The sequence below is a fragment of the Giraffa tippelskirchi genome, chromosome 2 (assembly GCF_054371585.1).
Source record: "Giraffa tippelskirchi isolate mGirTip1 chromosome 2, T2T-mGirTip1v1.2.pri, whole genome shotgun sequence".
Taxonomy (NCBI): domain Eukaryota; kingdom Metazoa; phylum Chordata; class Mammalia; order Artiodactyla; family Giraffidae; genus Giraffa; species Giraffa tippelskirchi.
This window is the reverse complement of record NC_137276.1, coordinates 149,180,817-149,208,524: the sequence shown is the minus strand read 5'-3', so window position 1 is coordinate 149,208,524 and position 27,708 is coordinate 149,180,817. Positions and strand designations below refer to the sequence as shown.

Genomic DNA, 27,708 nt, shown 5'->3' with positions numbered 1-27,708 from the left:
GTGTGAAGTATATTCAGTAGTCAAGATTAAGCAAAATATTATTTACATGTTAAGTTGAGAATACTTTATTAAATCAATCAAGATATTTTTCCACGTCATCTAGGTTTTCGTGACTTCATTTACAGCACAATTTTTACACTCAACACCAGTTCAATCTAATAATAAATATATGGCTGCTATATTTTTTGGAACAATTTATTGTGATAATGGACCAAAATATTTGAAATTGTCCCTGGTTTAAGGGAAGAAAAATCTAAGCCATAAGACTGCTATATGTACAGTGTTTTATGCGTGACACATTTTCTCTTAATTTCTTTTGTGAAAGGAAAATCAAAATAGAGTCAGTATTGCAAAGAGAGCTTTCTAAAATGGAGACTGAGAGGCCATTGAGGAAATGTGACTTATGTACCTCTTAGTCCAGATGGAATCTGACCTTTTGAACACTTATTGTCCTACTCAAGATACTTATCCATAATGTACCCTAATATAAACTTGTGACAGCCTATCTACTTCCTGAATCCTTACCCTAAAACAACTCGTAATTCCTTAAGGACAAATATCCCTGACTTGCATCAGTTCAATTCAGTTCAGTCGCTTAGTCATGTCCACTCTTTGCAACCCCCATGGACTGCAGCACGCCATGCTTCCCTGTCCATCACCAATTCCCGGAGCTTACTCAAACTCATGTGCAAGGAGTCGGTGATGCCATCCAACCATCTCATCCTTTGTTGTCCCCTTCTCCTCCTGCCTTCAATCTCTCCCAGCATCGGGGTCTTTTTCAGTGAGTCAGTTCTTCGCATCAGGTGGCTGAAATATTGGAGTTTCAGCTTCAGCATCAGTCCTTCCAATGAATAATCAGGACTGATTTCCTTTAGGATTGACTGGTTGGATCTCCTTGCAGTTGGATCTCCTTGCAGAAGACTCCAGAAGACTCTTGAGAGTCTTCTACAACACCACAGTTCAAAAGCATCAATTCTTCGACACCCAGCTTTCTTTATAGTTCAACTCTCACATCCATACATGACTACTGGAAAAACCAAAGCTTTGACTAGATGGACCTTTGTTGGCAAAGTAATGTCTCTGCTTTTTAATATGCTGTCTAGTTTGGTCATAGCTTTTCTTTCAAGAAGCACGCGTCTTTTAATTTCATGGCTGCTGTCACCATCTGCAGTGATTTTGGAGCCCAAGAAAATAAAGTCTGTCACTGTTTCCATTGTTTCCCCATCTATTTGCATCAGAGTCAATCACAATTCTCTCACAATTTAACATCCTTGTGATTTTTGTGTTTTTAAACTCCTAACTTTCTCTTCTTCGGAACAGTCTTTTGGTTTCACCTGCATCTGTGTCTTCCAAATTACAGTTCTTTAAAAAAAATTTTTTTTTAATTAATTTATTTTTGGCTGTTCTGGGTCTTTGTTGTGGTTGCTTTGCATGGGCTTTCTCTACTTGTGACGAGCAGAGGCTGTTTTTCATAGCAGTGCACAGGCTTATTGTGGTGGCTTCTCATTGCAGAGCACAGGCTCTGTGGTGCTCGGGCTTTCGTAGTTGTGGCACACAGGTTCAGTAGTTGCAGCTCATGGGCTCTAGAGCTCAGACTCAGTAGTTACGGCGCATGGGCTTTCGTTACTCCATAGCATGTGGAATCTTCCTGGACCAGGGATTGAGCCATGTCCTCTTCATTGGCAGGAGAATTCTTATCCACTGCACAAGGAAAGTCCCCAAATTGCAATTCTTAAGACCCCCAAATAAAGCTTTTTGTTTTTTGCAGCATCAATACTGATTATTGTTTGACATTTTCAAAACTGTATTAAAAGTATGTAGCAGTCTTCACAGAAATCTAATAGATTTAAGAAAATATGTTTTATAATAATAGTTAATAATATACAAGAGTTAAACAGCATGAATTAGTGCTTCACTGTGCTAGGCACCCTTGTTGATTAAAGGGTACCATAAAATATGTTTCTTGCTTTTAAGGAGAATAAGATTTAAGAGAAGTGAGTTATCAAAAGTATAAAAAGTATACTTTTTATATAGGTAGTATAAAAAGTCTTGACATTTCAAAGAATAGATACGTGGAGGACTATTAGATGAAGAAAGACAGTATTTACAGAATGCTGGCTATGGCTGCAATCTGGGCTTTAGTCCTGGCTACCGCATATGCTAATTACATGACCCTGACTAAATATCCCGAGACAAGATTCTTAAGGTTGAAATGGTTACTTACCTGACTATGCCATAAAATCACTGGGAAGATGTGTCTTATGCCCACATCTTTTCCCTACTAAACTCTCTCTCTTTTTTCCTTTAGTTTCCTTTGATATATTATCTAAAACTCCATCTTTACCTGTGTTTTCAGTTCTGTGTGTGTGCTCAGTCGCTCAGTTGTGTATGACTCTGTGACCCCATGGACTGTAGCTGCCAGGCTCGTCTGTCCATGGGATTCTCCAGGCAAGAATACTGGAGTGGGTTGCCTTTTTTTCCTCCAGGGGATTTTCTCAGGCCAGGGGTTGAACCCACGTCTCCTGCATTTCCTGCATTGCAGGTGGATTCTTTACTATTGATGTCTTCCAAAGAAACAGCCTGAATGTACCAAAGATACCTTAAGCCCACATACTTAGAAAGTGTATTGATAATAAGATTTATTAAAGCATGTTTAAGATGATGGCAGAATTTGCCCCATTGTAATTTTTACACCTATAACTTCAATTACCAGTACGTTAAGTTTGAAAAAGTAAATAAAATTGTGATCATATTTTCATTTTCAAAATAGCACTCCAGCATCAGATTATAGGAAAAAAATAGAGGAAAAAGAATGGATCATCCAGGCAAAAGATTATGAAGCTCTGAGCTCAGGCAATGGTACTGGGCATGGATCATAATTAAAGAGGTATTTAGGAGGAGGATAGGCAGATTTTTGTACGTTTGCTAGAATTCTCTCATGAAACTGTTTTGGCCTTGCGCTTTTTGTGGACTACTGTTGTGAAAATTTATTTCTTTTATGAAAATTAATTTGTTGGACATTTTATATACACTAGGGTTAATATTCTGAATGTATATATTTCATCTAGGTTTTACAATTTATTAGTACAGGATTGTACCATGCAATGTCTTATGATTTTTTTTTTAAAGTTCCTGTTTTAATGGTTACTTACTTATCATTTCTTATTTTGTATATTTGTGTTCCTTTTTTGCTTGATTAATTAGCTAGCTGATTCTTATTTTGCTAATATTTTCTAAAACTGAACATTTTAATTTATTAATTCTTTTTTATATTTATAACTCATTATTTTGCCATTATTTTTAATATTGCCTTTTTTCATTTTCTATTTATTTTTAATTACTCCCAAGTGAAATTTTATATACTGGTGAAGAATTGACATCTCTGTATTAAATAAGTCCTATTTAAGAACAAGAAATGTCTATCAATTCAAGTGGATATTTATTTATTGCCATCCTTTCATTTTTTTCTGTATAACCATTTAAGGCTATGATTTTTTTCTCTGATCTTCACTTTGATTGTATCTCATTGATACTGATAAATAATACTTCATTTCCATTATTTTTATTTATGAATAATTCTGAAATTTCAGTTCCCCTTTGCTTTGAGTTATTTAATAGTTACTTAACTTTATATGGAAAGGTCTATTTATGTTTTAATTTTGTTTTTGATTTCTGTGTTTTTAATATGAGAGAATTATTTTTGTATCATTTCTGCTTTGTTATGCTCATTGAGATTTTCTTTGAACCATAATATATTGACTGTCTTCATGAATGTTTATGGGATCTTGAAGATATATTCGACATGCAAAGTTTGATATATATTCATATAATTTACTTTATTGCCTATGTTGTTTAGGGTTTCTATACCTTTATTTTTTGTCAAGTGTCTTGGACTGAGAGTAGAATATTAAAATTGTGCATTACTGTGTGTTTCTGGCTATTTTTCCTTACATTTCTTGTGTCTCTCAGTTGTGTCTGACTCTTTGCGACTCCATGGACTGTAGCCTGCCAGGCTCCTTTGTCCATGGAATTCTCCAGGCAAGAACACTGGAGTGGGTAGCCATTCCCTTCTCCAGGGGATCTTCCAGACCCAGGGATTGAACCCTGGTCTCCTGCATTGCAGGCAGATTCTTTACTGTCTGAGCCACCAGGGAAGCCCCTATATTTCTTGTAGTTTCTGCTTTATGAGGTGATAGCACATAAGTATTCAAAACTATTATATATTCATATTCTTTTGCATAATGACATGTCATTTTTTGTCATTTATTTTAATGCTTAAGGTACTGAATTCTAGTTTGTCAGGTATTAAAATCACTACTCCTTCCTTCTTTTTGTTTGCTTTTATTTTGGTATACCTTTGTCCATATCTTTATATTTAAACTTTCTGAATAATTTTGTTTTAGGAATTTCTCTTATATATGGTATAGAGGGGGGTTGTACTCTGTAAGCTAAAGTGACTTTTTCTTATAATATATGAGTTTGAACTAGTTAATATTATTGATAATTTTTGGTCTTTGTCATTCACATTTATTATGTTACCTTTGTCCTTTCTTATATTGCCTTAGAAAGGTTTGTATTTTTATTCCAGTGGTTACCTTTATACTAATTCTAATAATTTTCTTTATATAATACCCTTCAGTACCCTTTTTTCTCACTTAGGCCTTTGTTTAGTTTATGACTTCCAGATGACATTGTTTGATTCTCACCTATTGCCTGTGTTGGTACATAGACATTTTGTAATTTAGTCTTAATTGTTGACATACATTTTTTTCTAATTTCTCCCATTGTTTGGTTAACTATGACTTCACATTTCTCTGTTCTTTGTTCACTTCTAGACTGAGTTTTAATATTTTTATATCTATAATTTATTGTCTAATTGCATTTTATTTATATGGAAGCATTGTTAGTTTTCTCTGTTCTGTGGTTGCCATCTTCCTTCATTTTTTCTTTCTGTCTTCTCTTTGTATTTTTTGCAGCTGAAAACTTTTGATTTCTCTTCAGTTGTGGATGAGAAAATTTGAGGTACAGAAAAGTTTAATGATGAGTTTAGGGTCACACTACTAATTGTGAAAGAATGGAGATAATGACTCAGGTCTTTTGACATTTAACATGTGACATTCCTGAGCTACACTAAATTCAAAAGTACAGTTTTACAATGAATAACAGAAGCAAGGCTAGTGAGAGACAAAATATACAAATGGATAATGGCCAGACCATATATATGAATAGAATTCTGGCCCACAATTTGCAGCAACTTGCCCAGGAAACTGACTCATTGCCTATAGTAAGCAGCTGAGGAATCCAGCTTGCTATAAATCTGACTGGTAGGAAGTCAAGGGTCTACCTCTAGTAACAATAAAAAAAAAACCCCAACCAAATAATAGCCCTGTTAAAATTTGCTCCAAATGCCTAGAACTTAATAATTAACAGCTTCCCTAATTTTTGTCCCTGATTCCTATTTAGGACCAACCAGAAAAAGCCAAATATGTACCTCTAACTAATTGCATAGGATGTCCCACTTCTAGTTAGCCAGTCTGCAACTTCTCCACACTAACAGCCTCCATTCAAGGAATACCTGAAACCTTCTCTTTTTTCCACTGCAAAGCTTTCCCCACTTCTCTGCCTGCTTTGAGTCTCTGCCAAAATGCAAGTGATAGTGGCTAACTCCTCTTTTATAGCAAGTTCTGCATAAATAGCCTTTGCTTGTTTTAATTTGGTTGATCTTTATTTCCACACTACTGTTCCTCATTGGAGAAGGAAATGGCAACCCACTCCAGTATTCTTGCCTGGAGAATCCTGTGGACAGAGGAGCCTGGTTGGCTGCTCTCCATAGGGTTGCATAGAGTTGGACATGACTGAAGCGACTTAGCATGCATGCATGTATTGGAGAAGGAAATGGCAACCCACTCCAGTATTCTTGCCTGGAGAAGCCCAGGGATGGAGGAGCCTGCTGGGCTGCCATCTATGGGGTCGCACAGAGTCGGACACGACTGAAGCGACTTAGCAGCAGCAGCAGCAGCAGCGCTGTTTCTCATAATCAAATATTTCCTTCAACATGACTCAAATATAACTCTCCCAATAGGACTACCTTCCCCTTAACTCTCTTGCAGTGGCCTCATCCTCATTTCTCATTCTCCTCCTAGTGTATTAGACATGACAGAGATGTGCTCCTTGCTCCCCAAGTCATTTCTAGAACCTTTAACTGCCACTGTCATCCCACTTTTTATCTGAGCTTCAGATAATTCATTTAGGGTATCTTATCTCCACTTGCACTTTTGGTTACTGGCTTCCATAACCCATTCCTGTCTTCACTGTGTTGCCTGGGGGCATATTTACATTCTCTGACCTGCATTGTCCAGTAAGGAAGCTAGTATTCATGTATGGCTATTAAGCACTTGAAATATAGCAACCAAATTGAGATGTGTTGCAAGTGTAAAATACACAATAAATGTAAAAGATGGCAAAAGATAAGAAGAGTGTTAAATTCTCAATAATTTTTACATCATGTATTGACATTTTCCAATTTACTTTTGAAATTGAGATAAACAATATATTTTAAAAATTAATTTCATTTATTTCTTTTTACTTTTTAAAAATGTGGCTACTAGAAAATTTTAAATTATGTATGTGCATATTATCTTTCTATGGTCATTGGTCTTTTTTCTTGTGTATCACAAAACTGAGATCCCCACTTTCTTGCTTTTCTTCCTTCCTTGACCTCTATAACTTTGAGTCACTAAAATTCTTATCCAGTTTCCTTGTTTACAAGTTGTTTGTCCCTTTTACTGGCTTCTCTTCTTCTTCATACCTTAAAGTTCCATCCATGTGCTTTGCTTGTCTTTCTTTATTCCTTTTCTTGAGATGTTTCATCCATTTTAATGCCATCAGTTCAGTTCAGTTCAGTTGCTCAGTCATGTCTGACTCTTTGTGACTCCATGAATCGCAGCACGACAGGCCTCCCTGTCCATCACCAACTCCCAGAGTTTACCCAAACTCATGTCCATCAAGTCAGTGATGCCATCCAACCATCTCATCCTCTGTCGTTCCCTTCTCCTCCTGCCCCCAATCCTTCCCAGCATCAGGGTCTTTGCCAATGAGTCAACTCTTCGCAGGAGGTGGCCAAAGTATTGGAGTTTCAGCTTCAACATCAGTCCTTCCAATGAACACCCAGGACTGATCTCCTTTAGGATGAACTGGTTGGATTTTCTTGCAGTCCAAGGGACTCTCAAGAGTCTTTTCCAACACCACCGCACTTCAAAAGCATCAATTCTTCGGTGCTCAGCTTTCTTCACAGTCCAACTCTCACATCCATACATGACTACTGGAAGAAACCATAGCCTTGACTAGATGGACCTTTGTTGGCAAAGTAATGTCTCTGCTTTATAATATGCTATCTCGGTTGGTCATAACTTTCCTTCCAAAGAGTAAGCATCTTTTAATTTCATGGCTGCAATCACCATCTGCAGTCATTTTGGAGCCCCCCAAAATAAAGTCTGACACTGTTTCCACTGTTTCCCCATCTATTTGCCATGAAGTGATGGGACTGGATGCCGTGATCTTAGTTTTCTGAATGTTGAGCTTTAAGCCAACTTTTTCACCCTCCTCTCTCACTTTCATCAAGAGGCTTTTTAGTTCTTCTTCACTTTCTGCCATAAGGGTGGTGTCATCTGCATATCTGAGGTTATTGATATTTCTCCCAGCAATCTTGATTCCAGCTTGTGCTTCCTCCAGCCCAGCGTTTCTTATGATGCACTCTGCATATAAGTTAAATAAGTCTGGTGACAATATACAGCCTTGACGTACTCCTTTTCCCATTTGGAACCAGTCTGTTGTTCCATGTCCAGTTCTAACTGTTGCCTCCTGACGTGCATACAGGTTTCTCAAGAGACAGGTCAGGTAGTCTGGTATTCCCATCTCTTTCAGAATTTTCCACAGTTTATTGTGATCCACACAGTCAAAGGCTTTGGCATAGTCAATAAAGCTGAAATAGATGTTTTTCTGAAACTCTCTTGCTTTTTCGATAATCCAACGGATGTTGGTAATTTGATCTCTGGTTCCTCTGCCTTTTCTAAAACCAGCTTGAACATCTGGAAGTTCATGGTTCACGTATTGCTGAAGCCTGGCTTGAAGAATTTTGAGCATTACTTACTAGTGTGTGAGATGAGTGCAATTGTGCAATAGTTTGACCACTGCATAAATGAAAATGATAAATCACCCTCTCTGGGCCTGCCCCCTCTTTAACTTTAATATTGTATCAGCAGTTTTCTGCTAGACATTTCTATTTGAACATCCAGTCATCAGTTTTAAGATTCTGTCTCAAGTGAAATGAAATGTTTTTCTCTCAAAACCAATTCTTATTTTTTCTGTTTCTGCTGGTGTTGTCATGATTTTCTTTATCACCCAGCTTGAAACCTCTGATTCAAGTTGTACTCTGTTACCTCTCTCTAGCCTCTCCTATCCATTCAGCCAGGAAGACTAGAAAGCTCTTTTTCCCTCATGGATTTTCTTGTATCCATTCCTTCTGTCTGGTGTTACAGATGAATGTACTCCCATACTTCTCAGGCAGCTGCTTCTTTCTGAACCCAGAGTACCTGGGAATATGGCATGGGTATGAAACACTCAGGGCTGGGGTGGGGAGTGATAATGACCATTTCCTAGATAATTGCTCCAAAGAGATTTATTCGCAGTACTTAAAAAAGTGCTAACAGATATCATTTTATCTCACTAGTGAAACTAGAATTTTTTTGAAAAAGAAACTGTTCTTATTAGTTCCAGTCAGAGTCAGTGTTCTTTATTTGGACGTAAAGAGTTAAATGTAGACATACAGGCAGAAAAGACAGGATGAAAGCATAGTATAGACATTAGAGAAGTGGAAGAGGAGAGAAATGAACCTTATCACTCAAGCCACACTGACTATGAAACATATTGGAATCATAGTATTATGAAATCCTTTTTATAGAATACATATTGGGACTGTGGAAAAGACTTTGTAAATACTAAGCCTTTTGCATTACTGACAATATTTTAAACTATTTAATATTTTGTTGTTTTTAATTCTAAGCTGCTTTCCTCCTCTCCTTTTTTTTTTTTTGACAGAAGTATAGTTCCTAGAGAGACAAAAATCATTTCATGCATTCTTTAAATTCTTGTGACACTTTCTACATATATAGCATTTTTTTTTATGTCCATAGGAAGACACTCTACATTCTCAAAGACATAAGACAAAAATCTTCAGGGAAGAAAAGCATAAATATCTTGGGTGGCCCTGGTTAGAAGTTACTTAGAAATTCAAATTAAATATAAGCACTGTGTAATAATGCAAAATTATGTCTGAGTTCGGGCTGGCTGATCAAAGATGGAAATGCCAAGGGACTGTGCCCAAATAGACTGCCAGATATTTTTTCAGCAAAATGGGTTTATTTGGGATCAACAAAGAATTGCAATTTTGGATCTACAACCATGGGGAACCACAGTGCAAATCCCAGCACAACAAAGAGATAACCCTCTCAGTGGGGATAAAGGAAGTTGGGAGGGCTGTAGTAAACAGTGAGTCCATCAGAGGAATTGAAAGTTGAAAGAATAGTGGCTTTTAATTGAGCTGTGACAGTAACTCATTTGCTGACCTCTTGCCAGGCAAGGAGACAGTCATCTTTCTCTTGGGCTCTATTGTCATAGCATGTGAGAGCTCCCCCTTCTGGCTTCCTGACTCTTAGTTGCAGTTTCTGTTTTATTTTTACACACATGACACACTAGGCTTTTCTTTTAAGTTCTATAAAACACTTCATGAAAACAAACTGTTCCCATCCTTGTAACTCCCTATGAAAATCTTTGCTTCTTTGTTGTTTTGTTATTTAAATCTGTGACATCATTCTAATGTTGTCTATCATAGTTGAAGTTATCAGTGAATGCAGATAAAGATATTGTAATTTTGATTTCAGTATACAGAGTCTCATGTTTCTACCCTCTGATCAGATTCACACCTACTTGTCTAAGGAGATATATTCCTGATATTGGTATTACTTTTGTGTTAGTTTACTGGTTCTCAGACTTCAGTGTACATTAATTTAACTTAGAGGAGCTAATTTAAAATGCAGGTTAGAAGTCACCAGTCCCAAAGATGCTGATTCAGTACATCGAGAATAAGAATTTTAATAGGTTCTCTAGTTGTAATGCGAGGAGCTGTAAGATCATACTGTCAGCAATACTGGCTTAATTAATTTGAGAAAATGTGTTCCCTTTCCTAAGTTACCTGTGCATATTAATTCCTATTTTCTTTGTGGGATACAATTTTTATGTCCCTATACATTGAATTTCAGATATCAAAAGGTATGGGAAATATCTAGGGGAAGAATAAATAAAATCTACCTAGTATGTGAAGGATAAGTGATTTAAAGAAATGTTTTTAAATGGCTTTAAAATATATATTTCCCCTAGATATCTTTTTTTAAAACACCTTAAAAAGAAAACAGGTTAGTCTTATTTGCAAAACTCATTATTGAAACCACTAGACTGAGGTTAACCCAGTGAAGAAATGGGCAGAATCCCATTTTTAGTTTCTTTCGTTGTTTTGTTACTTTCAAGGAAGAGAGAAATAGTATTCTAAAAGGCTTCCCTGGTGGCTCAGATGGCAAAGAATCCTCCTGCAATGCTGGAGGCTTGGGCTGGGAAGATCACCTGGAGGAGGGCAGAGCAACCCCCTCCAGTATTCTTGCCTGGAGAATCCCCATGGACAGAGGAGCCTGGTGGGCTACAGTCCATGGGGTCGGACACAACTGAGTGATTAAGCACAAGCACAAAATATGCATAATATAAACTTTACCATTTTAACTGTTCTTAAGTGTACAGTTCTGTGACATTACGTACATTCACACTGTTGTGCAGTTACCATCACCTTCCATATTGGAAACGTTTTCATGTTTCCCAACCAAAACTGTGTACTCATTAAATATTAATACTAACACCCCATTCACGCTCCCCCTACCCCTTGGCAACCACCATTCTACTTTCTTTCTCTATGAATTTGACTACTCTAGGTACCTCATATAAGTGGAATCATACAATATTTGTCCTTTACTGAATGGCTTATTTTGCTTGGTATAATATCTTGAAGATTCATCTATGTTGTAGCATGTGCCAGAATTTCTTTTCTTTTTAAGACTGAATAATATTTCATTGGGCTTCCCTTATGGCTCAGCTGGTAAAGAATCTACCTGCAGTGAGGGAGACCTGAGTTTGATTCCTGGGTTGACAAGATCCCCTGGAGAAGGGAAAGGCTACCTACTCCAGTGTCCTGACCTGGAGAATCCCATGGACTGTACAGTCCATGGGATTGCAGAGTCAGAAATGACTGAGTGACTTTCATTTCTTCCAATATTTCACTATATGTATATGCCACATTTTGTTTATCCATTCATTTGTTGATGGATATTTGGATTGTATCCACATTTTGGCTCTTTTAAATAATGCTGCTATGAACATTGTTATACAAATATGTTTTTGAAGGAAAAAGCCCCCTTTATAACTTAGAAAAAGAACTTCTGAGTTTATTCCTATGCTTTTTAAATAAACTTTCTCTGTCCTCAGACACCTACTCATAGAGTGGATATAATACTACCACTTGCTTGCAGAACACAAAAATTTAGGGGTGGAAAATCTGCTGCAATGTTATTTATCTTCTGTTCTGACACAAATAACATATTTGCTCAACAGACAGTGAAGTCTGCAAGTGAATTACCACTCTCGAACTGGAGTACAGGTTGGCCAACCAGTGACCTGGAACCTATCCACATGCAGTAGCACCACAGCATACATAATACAGAGGTATAAGAGAAAAATAAAAATAAATCAGAGTACCCAATTACACCTGAAGCAAGCTTGTTTCTAGCTCAGCCTTTTCAGCCTCTATGAAAAAGAAACGAAGAAAGACTTAAAGTTGAAGCAGAACCAAAAAGACTGAGTATAAAGTGGATGTACTTTCAAAAAGACAGGTAAATATAGTCAGAAGGAAGATAAAACCAAAGCTCCAGCTGGATCATTGGGTTAAGCAGAGGCCTAGGAATGAGGGAATGTTGCATTGGGGTATCTCCTCTGGACAGTCTTTTCAAAGCCCCCAGTCTGTGTTAGTGCTGTCCCAACACCCTACCAGTAGCTCCTCATAACATCCTTTCCTAGTTTGAAAGGAGATAAAGCACTCTTCGAGCTCTCCTGGAGTTTATGCTCTGATAATGGAGAAGAGGAACAGTTCAATAGCAATAAAACAACCAAGAAACAAGAAATATAATGAGCAGCAGGGACAATGATGCTTTAGTGAAAAAGGAAATCAATACAGGCTGAAGCTTTTGGAAGCTGACTCAGGCAGAATTTGGAAGAGGAAGAACTTCCGCTGCAATTGGAAGAACAGGAGGATCTGAAGAGGTGGAGAGGGGGCCCTTGGAGAGATGTTAACTTGTGTAAGTTAGGCCAAAGGGCAAAACATTTTTTTTTGCCAGTACTAGAGTGTTTTTTTCTCAAAAAAAGAAAGAAGAGAGAAAAAAAGGACAGTTTAAGCAGCAGCTCTCTCCTTTAGGAGCACTTCCACATTTATTTTAAAAAGTTTTCTTTCCTTAAGTTTTTTTTTTTTTTTTTTTTTGACATAACTAACATCACAGCTTGACAAGATTTTTTCTTTTCAAGGACTTGTTACAGTGTTAGAAACAATTTAGCCACCATTTTCAACTTTGCAAGCTGGGTCAATCTGTGTAAAACTTGCAAGTTAAGTTCTAAGTAGGTATCAGAGTTGCAGGTTAGGATTGGCAGAACTGGGTCTTTAGATTCCTTGATAACTTTGTGCTGCCAAAAGAGTTAAGGACTTAAAGGATTTCAGGATCCAGTGAACTTATTGGTAGTTTTGCAGTTTTCCTCTTATCTTTGAATCAGCAATTCTAATGAGCAGCTTGCCAGTGTGCACAATAAATACTCACTAAAGAGCAATTAGAACAAATAACCATTGAGCATTCAATGAATAGGAAATTTACACATTTCCCTAAAGTAATTAGCATTCTTTTTCCTTGCTTTGTTTAAATTTTGTTTTTACCTAAATTACCTTTAATGCTGCCTTTAGTAAAACAGTTTAAAATAAGATTCTGAGAATTGGATCTTTCTTAAATAGACCAAAACTGTATCTGAAGCTATTGAATACAGATCAGTGGTCCTATTTTCCAAGGAAGTCTTTCTTATATCTCACATTAGGCCTGGATTTTAAGACCTTGATGTTGGCACTATCATGGAAATCCCTGGAGTTCTGTTTTTACCTGTGTATTTGTAAAAACAAAGTACACAAAGGGCTAATGACTTGGAAGCATTATTGTGAGTTGGGAGAACTCCTTCCTTCTCACATCTTGCCTTGGAAACAAGCTAGTGAAAGTTGTATTACCCCAAGTGGAACTGAGGTGAGGCTTAGCAGATCTGTTCTGAAAGTCTAGCCTTGAGCTAAATAAGAAGCAAGAATATCAAGAAATTAAGTATCCCTGAACCAAAGGGTGTCAACTAAAAGAGATACGGCCCTATTATCCACAGAGTACATTTCTTGCAAATACAAAGGTTTTCAAAACTTTTGACAATTTCCTTTGGAATTAGACTTGTAGCTTATAATAATAGTGTTCTTGTTAACCTTCCCTCCTCTATCCTTCACCCTGTGCCCTCAGGAGTGAATTTCATATAACTATTTTAACAATAGGAGTCTGAATGACTCATGTTAGAGCTGTCAACTACAAATTGGCACTTAGCAAGAGCATTGCCAACTGAACAACAAAGGCATTTGCCATCTGCCTCTATGAGATTGAACCCCATGCTGCTATAGCTATTGACCTTCAACAATCCCTGAGGGAGTTCAGGGTGGAGTGAGGCACTCTGTGCTCCAGGGAATCTGGTGGGACAGGTCTTTAGATAGTTGGATGTTTTTAGGAACAGATTTTATTATCTTAATCTTTGTATTGTATCTCCTCATGTCTGCTGCTGCTGCTAAGTCGCTTCAGTCGTGTCCGACTCTGTGCGACCCCATAGACGGCAGCCCACCAGGCTCCCCCGTCCCTGGGATTCTCCAGGCAAGAATACTGGAGTGGGTTGCCATTTCCTTCTCCAGTGCATGAAAGGGAAAAGTGAAAGTAAAGTCGCTCAGTAGTGTCCGACTCTTAGCGACCCCATGGACCGTTGCCTACCAGGCTCCTCCGTCCATGGGATTTTCCAGGCAAGAGTACTGGAGTGGGGTGCCATTGCCTTCTCCGCTCCTCATGTCTAGAGAAGCACTAAATCCCTTCATGGTGACATCAGATCTTCATGACTAACAAAAACCTTTTGTAAAATGAGTGCTTCATGGCATTGAACTCCCCCTTCACCAAAACCTTATATATTGACTTTCTTCCACTGCGGATTTGGAGCAGTCTCTCAGAGCTATCTGAGATGCTGCCCCCTGGGCTGCAGTCCTTATTTTGCCCCAAATAAAACTTAAGTCACAACTCTCAAGTTGTACATCTTTTTTTAGTCAACAGAGCCACACTTCAGTCTTAAGACCTGTCAGTTTAAAATTATAGACCCCAAATATTGTTAGTATGAACATAACATTATTACAAGCAGTAGGGTAAACAACCATTAACAAAGTGAACTGATTATGTTGAAACTAAGTGAAAAGTTCTTTATAATTAAAAAACAAGAATTAAAACAATTAATGACCATAAGCAATTCAAATTGTTCATTCAGTCCACAAATATATACCAAACACCTGCAATTTCCCAGATACGGTTTCGGCTCGTTATATTGTGGTGAAGAAAAGACATGACCATGGATCTTACAGAGCTAACAGTCTAGTGGAAATAACATATTCTAATGAAAAAATTTAATTGAAATTATGGTAAGTGATATGGAGTAAAAGTACAGGGTGTTATGGTCATAATGTTATGTAATATCTGTGAATATGCTGAAACTCCAATACTTTGGCCACCTCATGCGAAGGGTTGACTCATTGGAAAAGACCCTAATGCTGGGTAGGATTGGGGGCGGGAGGAGAAGGGGACGACAGAGGATGAGATGGTTGGATGGCATCACTGACTCGATGGACATGGGTTTGGTAGACTCCAGGAGTTGGTGATGGACAGAGAGGCCTGGCGTGCTGCAATTCATGGGGTCGCAAAGAGTCGGACACGACTGAGCGACTGAACTGAACTGAATATCTGTGAGGTAATTTGGGGGATATAATGTAATCTTTGTAAAAGCTGAAAAGGCTGAGAGGTGGGAAAAAATTCCAGTATTGGGTCAGTTTTAGTATTTTTTTTTATAACTAAATGTAAGGAATGTTTAGTAAGCTATTTAGGTTACTAGTAAGTAGCCTCACATGTACATAACAATAAATCCGTGACATTTCATTTATTCAACTGTATCAACTAAAGAAGGAACTCACAATTTTGAATCACATACCATCTGATGGAAAATTATAGCACCCCAGGTACCAAAGATCACGGTTTAAGAATGATCTGTCTAGATGAAGTATTAGCAAATTGTAACCTGTTTTTGTATGGCTCATGAGCTAAGGATGGATTTTACATTTTTACATGGTTGAAAAATAAAGAAAAAGTGAAATAATCTTTTGTGATATATGAAAATTATTTAAAATTTAAATTTCAGTATCTATTAATAAAGGTTAATTAGGACTCAGCCGTGCTCTTTCATTATGTATTATCTGAGTAGCTGTGTCAAAGACCTTGTGATCTGCAAAGCCTAAAATGTTTCTGTCTGATCCTTTATGTAAGAAGTTTGGTGGCCTAGACTATGACAATTTAAATGACGCCCTATTAGCAGCATCACCAGTACTCAAATTTACAGCTTTTCTTAAAAAGTCTTAGAAATCTGTAGGGGTGGCAAGCTAGAGACCCAGGAGATCTGGTGGTACAGATGAAGACTGAAGATAGTCAGCTAGATAATTCCCCTCTCTTTTGCCTGGGGAGGCCAGTCTTTTTTTTTTTCTATCCTGGCCTTCAACTACTTGGATGAGACTCACCCACATTAAGTAATCTGATTACTCAAAATTGACTGATTTAAAAATTAATCTTGGGAGTTCCCTAGTGGTTCAGTGGTTAGACTTCTGCAGGGGGGCTGGTTTGATCCCTGATTATGACCGACCCAGATAGCATATTGAAAAGCAGAGACGTTACTTTGCCAACAAAGGTCCGTCTAGTCAAAGCTATGGTTTTTCCAGTAGTCATGTACAGATGTGAGAGTTGGACTATAGGGAAAGCTGAGCACTGAAGAATTGACACTTTTTTTTCTTTTTTTAAAAAATTAATTTATTTATTTTAATTGGAGGCTAATTACTTTACAATATTGTAGTGGTTTTTGCCATACATTGACATGAATCAGCCATGGGTGTACATGTGTTCCCTATCCTGAACCCCTCTCCCACCTCCCTCCCCATCCCATCCCTCAGGGTCATCCCAGCGCACCAGCCCTGAGTACCCTGTCTCATGCATCAAACCTGGACTGGTGATCTGTTTCACATATGATAATATACATGTTTCAATGATATTCTCTCAAATCATCCCACCCTCGCCTTCTCCCACAGAGTCCAAAAGACTGTTCTATACATCTGTGTTTCTTTTGCTGTCTCTCATATAGGGTCATCATTACCATCTTTCTAAATTCCATATATATGCGTTAATATACTGTATTGGTGTTTTTCTTTCTGACTTACTTCACTCTATATAATAGGCTCCAGTTTCATCCACCTCATTAGAACTGATTCAAATGCATTCTTTTCAATAGCTGAGTAATATACCACAGCTTTCTTATCCATTCATCTGCTGATGGACATCTAGGTTGCTTCCATGTCCTGGCTATTGTAAACAGTGCTGCGATGAACATTGGGGTACACATGTCTCTTTCAATTCTGGTTTCCTCAGTATGTATATGCAGCAGTGGGATTGCTGGCAGTTCTATTTCCAGTTTTTTAAGGAATCTCCACACTATTCTACATAGTGGCTCTACTAGTTTGCATTCCCACCAACAGTGTAAGAGGGTTCCCTTTTTTCCACATCGTCTCCAGAATTTATTGTTTGTAGACTTTTTGGATAGCAGCCATTCTGACCAGCGTGAGTTGGTACCTCATTGTGGTTTTGATTTGCATTTCTCTGATAATGAGTGATGTTGAGCATCTTTTCATGTGTTTGTTAGCCATCTGTATGTCTTCTTTGGAGAAATGTCTGTTTAGTTCTTTGGCCCATTTTTTGATTGGGTCATTTTATTTTTCTGGAATTGAGCTGCAAGAGTTGCTTGTTTATTTTTGAGATTAATTCTTTGTCAGTTGCTTCGTTTGCTATTATTTTCTCCCATTCTGAAGGCTGTCTTTTCACATTGCTTATAGTGTCCTTTGTTGTGCAAAAGCTTTTAATTTTAATTAGGTCCCATTTGTTTATTTTTGCTTTTATTTCCATTACTCTAGGAGGTGGGTCATAGAGGATCCTGCTGTGATTTTATGTCAGAGAGTGTATTGCCTATGTTTTCCTCTAGTTTTATAGTTTCTGGTCTTATGTTTAGATCTTTAATCCATTTTGAGTTTATTTTTGTGCATGGTGTTAGAAAATCTTCTAGTTTCATTCTTTTACAAGTGATTGACCAGTTTTCCCAACACCACTTGTTAAAGAGATTGTCTTTTCTCCATTGTATATTCTTGCCTCCTTTGTCAAAGATAAGGTGTCCATAGGTGCGTGGATTTATCTCTGGGCTTTCTATTTTGTTCCATTTATCTATATTTCTGTCTTTGTGCTAGTACCATACTGTCTTGATGACTGTAGCTTTGTAGTAGAGCCTGAAGTCAGGCAGGTTGATTCCTCCAGTTCCATTCTTCTTTCTCAAGATTGCTTTGGCTATTCGAGGTTTTTTGTATTTCCATACAAATTGTGACATTATTGTTCTAGTTCTCTGAAGAATACCATTGGTAGCTTGATGTAGGGATTGCATTGAATCTATAGATTGTTTTGGGTAGTATACTCATTTTTACTATATTGATTCTTCTGATGCACAAACATGGTATATTTCTCCATTTTTGTGTCCTCTTTGATTTCTTTTATTAGTGTTTTATAGTTTTCTATATATAGGTCTTTTGTTTCTTTAGGTAGATTTATTCCTAAGTATTCTTTTTGTTGCAATGGTGAATGTAATTGTTTCCTTAATTTCTCTTACTGTTTTCTCATTGTTAGTGTAGATGGATGCAAAGGATTTCTGTGTGTTGATTTTATATCCTGCAACTTTACTATATTCATTGATTAGCTCTAGTAATTTCCTGGTGGAGTCTTTAGGGTTTTCTATGTAGAGGATCATGTCATCTGCAAACAGTGAGAGTTTTACTTCTTCTTTTTCAATCTGGATTCCTTTTATTTGTTTTTCTTTTCTGATCGCTGTGGCTAAAACTTCCAAAACTATGTTGAATACTAGTGGTGAGAGTGGGAACCCTTGCCTTGTTCCTGACTGTAGGGGGAATGCTTTCAATTTTTCACCATTTAGGATAATGTTTGCTGTGGGTTTATCATATATGGCTTTTATTATGTTGAGGTATGTTCCTTCTATGCCTGATTTCTGGAGGGATTTTTTTTTTTTTATCATAAATGGGTGTTGAATTTTGTCAAAGGCTTTCTCTGCATCTGTTGAGATAATCATAGGTTTTTTATTTTTCAATTTGTTAATGTGGTGTTTCACATTGATTGCCCTACAGATATCAAAGAATCCTTGCATCCCTGGGATAAAGCCCACTTGGTCATGATGTATGATCATTTTAATATGTTGTTGGATTCTGTTTGCTAGAATTTTGTTAAAAATTTTTGCATCTATGTTCATCAGTGACATTGGCTTGTAGTTTTCTTTTTTGTGGTGTCTTTGTCTGGTTTTGGTATTAGGGTGATGGTGGCCGTATAGAATGAGTTTGGAAGTTTACCTTCCTCTGCAATTTTCTGGAAGTATTTGAGTAGGATAGGTGTTAGCTCTTCTCTAAATTTTTGGTAGAATTCAGCTGTGAAGCCATCTGGTCCTGGGCTTTTGTTTGTGGAAGATTTCTGATGACAGTTTCACTTTTCATACTTGTGATGGGTCTGTTAAGATTTTCTATTTCTTCTTGGCTCAGTTTTGGAAAGTTATACTTTTCTAAGAATTTTTCCATTTCTTCCAAGTTGTCCATTTTATTGGCATATGGTTGCTGATTGTAGTCTCTTATGATCCTTTGTATTTCTGTGTTATCTGTTGTGATTTCTCCATTTTCATTTCTAATTTTGTTGATTTTATTCTTCTCGCTTTTTTTCTTGATGAGTCTGGCTAATGGTGTCTCTATTTTATTTATCTTCTCAAAGAACCAGCTTTTAGCTTTGTTGATTTTGGCTATGGTCTCCTTTGTTTCTTTTTCATTTATTTCTGCCCTAATTTTTATGATTTCTTTCCTTCTGCTATCCCTGAGGTTCTTCATTTCTTCCTTTTCTAGTTTCTTTAGGTGTAGAGTTAGGTTATTTATCTGATTTTTCTCTTGTTTCTTGAGGTAAGCTTATATTGCTATGAACCTTCCTTAGCACTGCTTTTACTGAGTCCCATAGGTTTTGGGTTGTTGTGTTTTCATTTTCATTTGTTTCTATGCATATTTTTATTTCTTCTGTTGATTTGTTGGTTATTCAGAAGTGTGTTGTTTAGCCTCCATATGTTTGTATTTTTAATAGTTTTTTTCCTTACCAGCTTGTGATCAGAAAAGATGCTTGGAATGATTTCAATTTTTTTGAATTTGCTAAGGCTAGATTTATGTCCCAGGATGTGATCTATCTGGAGAAAGTTCCGTGTACACTTGAGAAAAAGGTGAAATTCATTGTTTGGGGGTGGAATGTCCTATAGATATCAACTAGGTCTAACTGGTCCATTGTAACATTTAAAGTTTGTGTTTCCTTGCTAATTTTCTGTTTAGTTGATCCATCCATAGATGTGAGTGGGGTATTTAAGTCTCCCACTATTATTGTGTTACTGTTAATTTCCCCTTTCTTACTTTTAGCATTTGCCTTACATATCGCGGTGCTCCTATGCTTGGTGCATATATATTTATAATTGTTATATCTTCTTCTTGGATAAATCCTTTGATCATTATGTAGTGTCCTTCTTTGTGTCTTTTCACAGCCTTTATTTCAAAGGCTGTTTTATCTAATATGAGTATTGCTACTGCTTTCTTTTGGTCTCCATTTGTGTGAAATATCTTTTTCCAGCCCTTCACTTTCAGTCTGTTTTGAGGTGGGTCTCTTGTAGACAGCATATATAGGGGTCTTGTTTTTGTATCCATTCAGCCAGTCTTTGTCTTTTGGTTGGGGCATTCAACCCATTTACATTTAAGGTAATTATTGATAAGCATGATCCCATTGTCATGTACTTTATTGTTTTGGGTTCGAGGTTATACACCTTTTCTGTGTTTCCTGTCTAGAGAAGATCCCTTAGCATTTGTTGAAGATCTGGTTTAGTGGTGCTGAATTCTCTGAGCTTTTGCTTGTCTGTAAAGCTTTTGATTTCTTCTTCATATTTGAATGAGATTCTTGCTGGGTACAGTAATCTGGGTTGTAGGTTTTTCTTTTTCATCACTTTAACTATGTCCTGCCATTCCCTTCTGGTCTGAAAAGTTTCTGTTGGAAGATCAGCTGTTATCCTTATGGGAATCCTATTGTATGTTATTTGTTGTTTTTCCCTTGCTGCTTTTAATGTTTGTTCTTTGTGTTTGATCTTTGTTAATTTGATTAATATGTGTCTTGGGATGTTTTGCCTTGGGTTTATCCTTTTTGGGACTCTGGGTTTCTTGGGCTTCGGTTGCTATTTCCTTCCCCATTTTAGGGAAATTTTCAAATATTATCTCCTCAAGTATTTTCTCATGGCCTTTCTTTTTGTCTTCTTCTTCTGAGACTCCTATGATTTGAATGTTGCGGCATTTAACATTGTCCCAGAGGTCTCTAAGGTTGTCCTCATTTCTTTTAATTCTTTTTTCTTTTTTCCTCTCTGCTTCATTTATTTCCACCATTCTATCTTCCACCTCACTTATCCTATCTTCTGCCTCAGTTATTCTACTGTTGGTTCCCTCCAGAGTGTTTTTGATCTCAGTTATTGCATTATTCATTATTGATTGACTCTTTTTTATTTCTTCCAGGTCCTTGTTAAACATTTCTTGCAACTTCTCAATCCTTATCTCCAGAGTATTTATCTGTAACTCCATTTTGTTTTCAAGATTTTGGATCATTTTTACTATCATTATTCTGAATTCTTTTTCAGGTAGACTCCCTGTCTCCTCCTCTTTTGTTTTGCTTGGTGGGCATTTATCATGTTCCTTTACCTGCTGAATATTTCTCTGCCTTTTCATCTTGTTTAGATTGCTGTGTTTGGGGTGGCCTTTCTGTATGTTGGAAGTTTGTAGTTCCTCTTTATTGTGGAGGTACCAGTCCATCCTAAAGGAGATCAGTCCTGGGTGTTCATTGGAAGGACTGATGTTGAAGCTGAAACTCCAATACTTTGGCCACCTCATGTGAAGAGTTGACTCATTGGAAAAGACCCTAATGCTGGGAAGGATTGGGGGCAGGAGGAGAAGGGGACGGCAGAGGATGAGATGGTTGGATGGCATCACCGACTCGATGGACATGGATTTGGGTGAACTCCGGGAGTTGGTGATGGACAGGGAGGCCTGGTGTGCTGCGATTCACGGGGTCGCAAAGAGTCAGACATGACTGAGCGACTGAACTGAACTGAACTCCCTGTGGATGGGGTTGGACGAGTGGCTTGTCAAGGTTTCCTTGTTAGGGAAGCTTGTATCTGTGTTCTGCTGGGTAGAGCTGGATCTCTTCTTTCTGGAGTGCAATGAAGTGTCCAGTAGTGAGTTTTGAGGTGTCTGTGGGTTTGTTGTGACTTTCGGTAGCCTGTATATTAATGCTCAGGGCGATGTTCCTGCATTGCTGGAAAATTAGCGTGGTATATCTTGCTCTGGTGCTTGTTGGCTCTTGGGTGGAGCTTGGTTTCAGTGTAGGTATGGAGGCTTTTGGATGAGCCCTTGTCGATTAATGTTCCCTGGAGTTAGGAGTTTTCTGGTGTTCTCAGGTTTTGCATTTAAGCCTCCTGCCTCTGGTTTTCAGTCTTATTTTTTCAGTAGCCTCAAGACTTCTCCATCTATACTGCACTGATGATAAAACATCTAGGTTAATGGAGAAAAGATTCCCCACAGTGAGGGACACCCAGAGAGGTTAGCAGAGTTACATGGAGAAGAGAAGATGGAGGAGGGAGATGGAGGTGACCAGGAGGAGATAGGGGGAATCAAAAGGGGAGAGACAAATCTAGCCAGTAATCAGTTCCCTAAGTGTTCTCCACAGCCCAGAATACCCAGAGAGATTCACAGAATTGGGTAGATAAGAGAAGAGGGAGGGAGGAGATAGAGGTGACCTGGGGGAGAAAAAGGAGAGTCAAAAGGGGGAGAGGGCAATCAAGCCAGTAATCACACTCCTAAGTAAAAATGAGCAGTGAAGGTTGGATTCTTAAAGGTACAAAATTGATAACAAATACCAAAAAGCAAAGATTAAAAATCTAGAGTAGAGGTTAGACTCTCAAAAATACAATACTAAAAAAACAAAACAAAATCACAAAAATTATAAAAAATATATATAAAATTTGCTTTAAAAATAGCATCTTTTTTTTTTGCAAGGTAATAGTAGGTTATAAAAATGAAAATTAAAGTAGTAATAAAGGACTTAAAAATAAAAAAATAAAAATAAAATGATAATAGTAAAATATATCTAGAAATTTCTCTGGACCTGTTGTGGGCAGTGTGGGGTTAGTTCAGTTTCTGATAGCTCCTTGTTCCAGCTTATACTTCTCAAAGTCTATAGGCCCCTTCCAATGTAGTCGGTGCTGGCTACAGGGTTTTAATCTGCACTTCCAAAGTGGTTCCTTCTGTTTATTTTGGCCTCTTCTGTTTGCAAATCTCTTCAGTGCCTAATTTCTGCCCTGACACAAGGGGGGCGAAGGTGGTCACTTATTTAGGTTCACTTGTTCAGTTGTGATGTGGGGAGGGAGGGACACTGCAAACAAATATCACTGGCGTGTATGGGGAGTGTTCACCGTGTCTGGGCCACACTGGATTTGCCCCTGCTCACGGCCTATGTGCTTTCCCAGTCTACACTGCTCAGTCTCCAGGTTGCTCTGCAGGGGAACTGTCTAAGATGGGACCTGAATTGCGTGCACTTCCCAGGTCTAAGCCACTCAGGTTCAGGTTCTCAGGTACTCCACAAAGGCACAGACTCAGTTGGGCCTGCGTTTTGTCCCCTTCCCAGGTCCGAGCAGCTCAGGCGACCAGGTGCTTGGCCAGCACACTCTCCCCAGGTGTGCGGTGCATCTTATCACCTCCCCCGTCCCAGCCACTCAGTTTCCTGGGTGTGCAGCAGGAGCGCCGTCTCAGGTGTGCCGTGTGTCTCCTCTGGGGAGCTGATCTCTGGCTGTGACCCTCCCGGTAGATGTCAACAGTCCAGGATCCCAGGAAGACTTTGGTTAGCAACTGGGAGCCTGCTCTCAGTTTGGTAGAGGATGCTGTCTCTGGGGCCGAGATTGCCCCTTTCCGACTCTGGCTGTCGCCCGCCTGCCTCTCTGCCTCTGGTGGGGGATGGGCTGGTCCGCAGCTGGCTAACTCTCCTCTGGTATTTGCTTAGTCCTTTGTTCTGTGAGTGGGCCTGGCAGTGCCTTAGATTAGAGCTTTCGCAGAAAAGTTCTCTCTCTCTCCTTTTTTTCTCTCTCTCTGGCTATCCCATAGTTTGAGTTGCTATCTCACATTAGCTCCCTCAGATTGTCCTTAGGGCATTCAGGCCTGGTCCTTACCCTAAGCAATGCATCCTGCGCTTCCCTGTTCAGCTCCCACTTGCTGGTGGCTGATATGAGTGTCTGGGCTACTTCTCTGCTGGGAGTTGTGGTTAGGCACGTAATCTGTGGGTTTTATTTATTTATTTATTTTCCTCCCGGTTATGTTGCCCTCTGAGATTCCAAAACTCCCCACAGACCCGCCAGTGAGGGAGTTTCCTGGTGTTTGGAAACTTCTCCTCTTTCACGACTCCTTCCCCGGGATGACTCTCCATCCCTAACTCTTTTGTCTCTCTTTTTATCTTTTATATTTTGTCCTACTTCCTTTCAAAGACAATGGGCTACCTTTCTCGGTGCCTAGTGTCCTCCACCAGCATTCAGAAGTTGTTTTGTGGAATTTGTTCAGCATTCAAATGATCTTTTGATGAATTTTGGGGGAGAAAGTGGTCTCCCCATCCTATTCTTCCACCATGTTAGGACCACCCCCTCCAGAATTGATGCTTTTGAACTGTGGTGTTGGAGAAGACTCTTGAGAGTCTCTTGGACTACAAGGAGATCCAACCAGTCAATCCTAAAGGAAATCAGTCTTGAATATTCATTGGAAGGACTTATGCTGAAGCTGAAACTCCAATACTTTGACCACTTGATGTGAAGAATTGATTCATTGGAAAAGACCCTAATGCTGGGAAAGATTGACGATGGGAGGAGAAGGAGGTGGCAGAGGATGAGATGGTTGGATGGCATCACTGACATGATGGACATGAGTTTGAGTAAGCTCTGGGAGTTGGTGATGGACAGGGAAGCCTGGCATGCTGCAGTCCATGTAGTCACAAAGAGTTGGACGTGACTGAGTGACCGAACTGAACTGAAAGAGGAACTAAGATCCTGCATGGCACATGGCCAAAAGAAAAAGTTATTCTCACTATAAAACACCCTCCAAGTTCCTACATTAAATGGATTAAAGACCTAAATGTCTTTAAAACTATAAAGACTATAAAACTCCTAGAGGAAAACAAAGGCAGAACACTCTCTTCCATAAATCACAGCAACATCTTTTTCAATCCATCTCTCACAATAATAGAAATAAAAAAATAAAACAAATGAGACCTACTTAAACTCAAAAGCTTTTGCACAGCAAAGGAAACAGTGAACAACATAAAAAGGCAACCCACATATTGTGAGAAAATATCTGCAAATGCTATGACAGACAAGGTATTAGTCTCCTAAATTCACGAACAACTTATGATGCTTAACAGCATCAAAACAGCCCACTCAAAAAATGCGTAGAAGACCTGAATAGACATTTCTCCAAAGAGGACATACAGATGGCCAATAGGCACATGAAAATATGTTCAACATTGCTAGTTATTAGAGAAATGCAAATCAAAACTACAATGAGCTATCACCTCACACTGGTCAGAATGACTATCATCAAAAACATCCATGAACAACAAGTGCTGGAGAAGGTATGGAGAGAAGGAAACTTTCCTGCACTGTTGGTAGGAATGTAGATTGGTTATAGCCACTATGCAGAACAGTATGGAGGTTCCTTAAAAAAGTAAAAATAGAGCTACTGTATGATCCCATTCCTGCACATATATCCAGAGAAAAACATGATCCAGAAGGGCACATGCACCCCAGTGTTTATTGCAACACTGTTTACAATAGCCAAGACATGGAAACAACCTGAATGTCCATCAATAGAGGAATGGATTAAGAAGATATGGTACATACAGACACAATGGAATATTACTCAGCCATTAAAAAGAACAAAATAATGCCATTTGTAGCAACATGGATGGACCTATAGAGTGTCAATAGTGAGTGAAGTAAGTCAGACAGAGAAGGAGAAATATCGAGTGACATTCCTTATATGTGGAATCTAAAAAGAACTTATTTTCAAAACAGAAAGAGACTCAAAGACTTAGAAAACAAACTTATGTGGGAAGGGATAGTTAGGGAGCTTGGGAAGGTCATGTACAAACTGCTGTATTCAAAACTCAAAATTGATAAGCAACAAAGATATATTGTATAGCACATGGAACTCCATTCAATGTTATGTGCAACCCTAGATGGAGGGAGGTTTGGGAAAGAGTGGATACATGTATATGTATGGATGAGTCCCTTCACTATTCCCCTGAAACTACCACAACATTGTTAACGGACTATATCCCAATACAAAATAAAAAGTTTAAAGTTTGAAAAAAGAATTAACATTCATACTAGCTATGCCAAACTTTGATTTGATTGGATAATTAGCTAGCATTTGTTAAGTGCCTACTGTTTGTCAGACACTTTATTCCTATTTGAATCATACAGAACCAACAGGTTATGAATACTGTATTATTTTAGTGATAAAAACTTAAGCTCTGTACAGTTAAAAACAGTGTTCAAGATTATACAGCCCAGGATTATGAGCTCAAGCTTGTTTGATTCCAAAGTCTATGTTCTTTCTATTGTGCCATAGTACCTGAGAGATCAGTTTCAGCTTCTGAGTTCTTGGTTAAATGATGCCTTACAGGACCACTAAGTATAATTTACTGATATGCAAAGCCACAATCTATTCAACTTTGTCAGCTATATGTATTTTTCTGTACTTAGGGTGGAATATGGCATATTTCAGGAAGCAATAGGCATCTGCTATAGCCAGAAAATTACACCCATATAAGCATCAGTTGCCTAAATATTTTCTTTCATATATCCTGATATTTCTCAGAAGTACACTATCTGCTTATCAAGTAGATATCAGAACATGTCTGCAGCAGTTTTTCCTGTTATCGCTCTTACAGTGCATTACTTTGGTTCTTATGCATACTTAATCCAATCCAGTAGAGAATCACACAATATTTGTTGACTCAGTCACCCCAAAGGAAGGGGGTATATGTAAAATGAATTAAACACAGGGAAACTGAGTGTATGGAGATTAGAGTTCAGTCTTTGGTGTTTGACAAACCTGACTTGAAACTCTGGTCTACTGCTTACTAGCTCTTGATTTTTGGAATTTATTACTGTAAGCCTTTGTTCCCTCATCTACAAAATGAAGACAGTGAAAATCATGCTTATCTCATAGGGTTTTGGGAAAATTAAATAAGGACATATGTATTTGTAATATAGTGATTATCACATAGGAACTCAATAAATGTTACATATTTTTGTCATTACAGTAAGGTCCCTACATATGAAAGATTCCATTCCAAGAGGGCATTCATAAGTCCAGTTTGTGCGTAAGTCCAACAAGTTAGCCTAGGTACTCAACTAACACAATCAGGTGTATAGTACTGTACTGTAACAGGTTTATAATGTCAATGCTTTTCACCCAGATAATACATAAAAAACAAACCAAAAAATAAAAAGAAAAACATTTTTAATCTTACAGTACAGTCGGTACCTTGGAAAGTACAGTAGTACCAGTTATATCACTGCTGATTTTATGCTTGCTTCCAGACATCTTGGGCTTTAAATAAAGATACTGTCCTACTATACTCTAGACAGTACTGTACTGTAAAGTATACAAAAGCATAACCACTTGCAGAAGCTGACAATGTATGCCAGGCACATGAACTAACTTACATGATTGGTCATGAGAATGCATGTTTAAGTCTTTGAAAGGTTGCAATTAAGTTTCGTATGTAGGTGTTTGCTGTATCTTTTCCTTTTTTTACTTGCACAACTTTATACTTTATTGTGAGTAGACAATAATTGGCCTTGTATGGTATGTAACATTTTAAAATCAAACTAACCTCTCCTTTTGTTCACTAAAAATATTTAATATGCATCAAGTATTTTTCTAATTCCTAGGAAGAAAATGGTGAGCCAAAAGGCAAGGTCTAAGTCAAAGTCTTAGATTCCTCAGGG

At 38.1% G+C, this 27,708-nt stretch overlaps 1 protein-coding gene and 1 long non-coding RNA gene across 19 annotated transcripts in view; one reads left to right on the top strand and one right to left on the bottom strand.

The window, feature by feature from the left end:
* PEX5L (peroxisomal biogenesis factor 5 like) overlaps window positions 1-27,708 on the top strand; it is an 817,344-nt gene that overhangs the window by 27,450 nt on the left and 762,186 nt on the right. The gene's annotated exons all lie outside the window — the stretch shown is intronic.
* On the bottom strand, window positions 178-6,909 carry LOC145538666 (uncharacterized). The gene is made up of 2 exons (XR_014077157.1): window positions 6,809-6,909; window positions 178-1,837 (listed from the first exon to the last, which is right to left on the bottom strand). It is a non-coding gene; the product is annotated as an uncharacterized LOC145538666 (long non-coding RNA).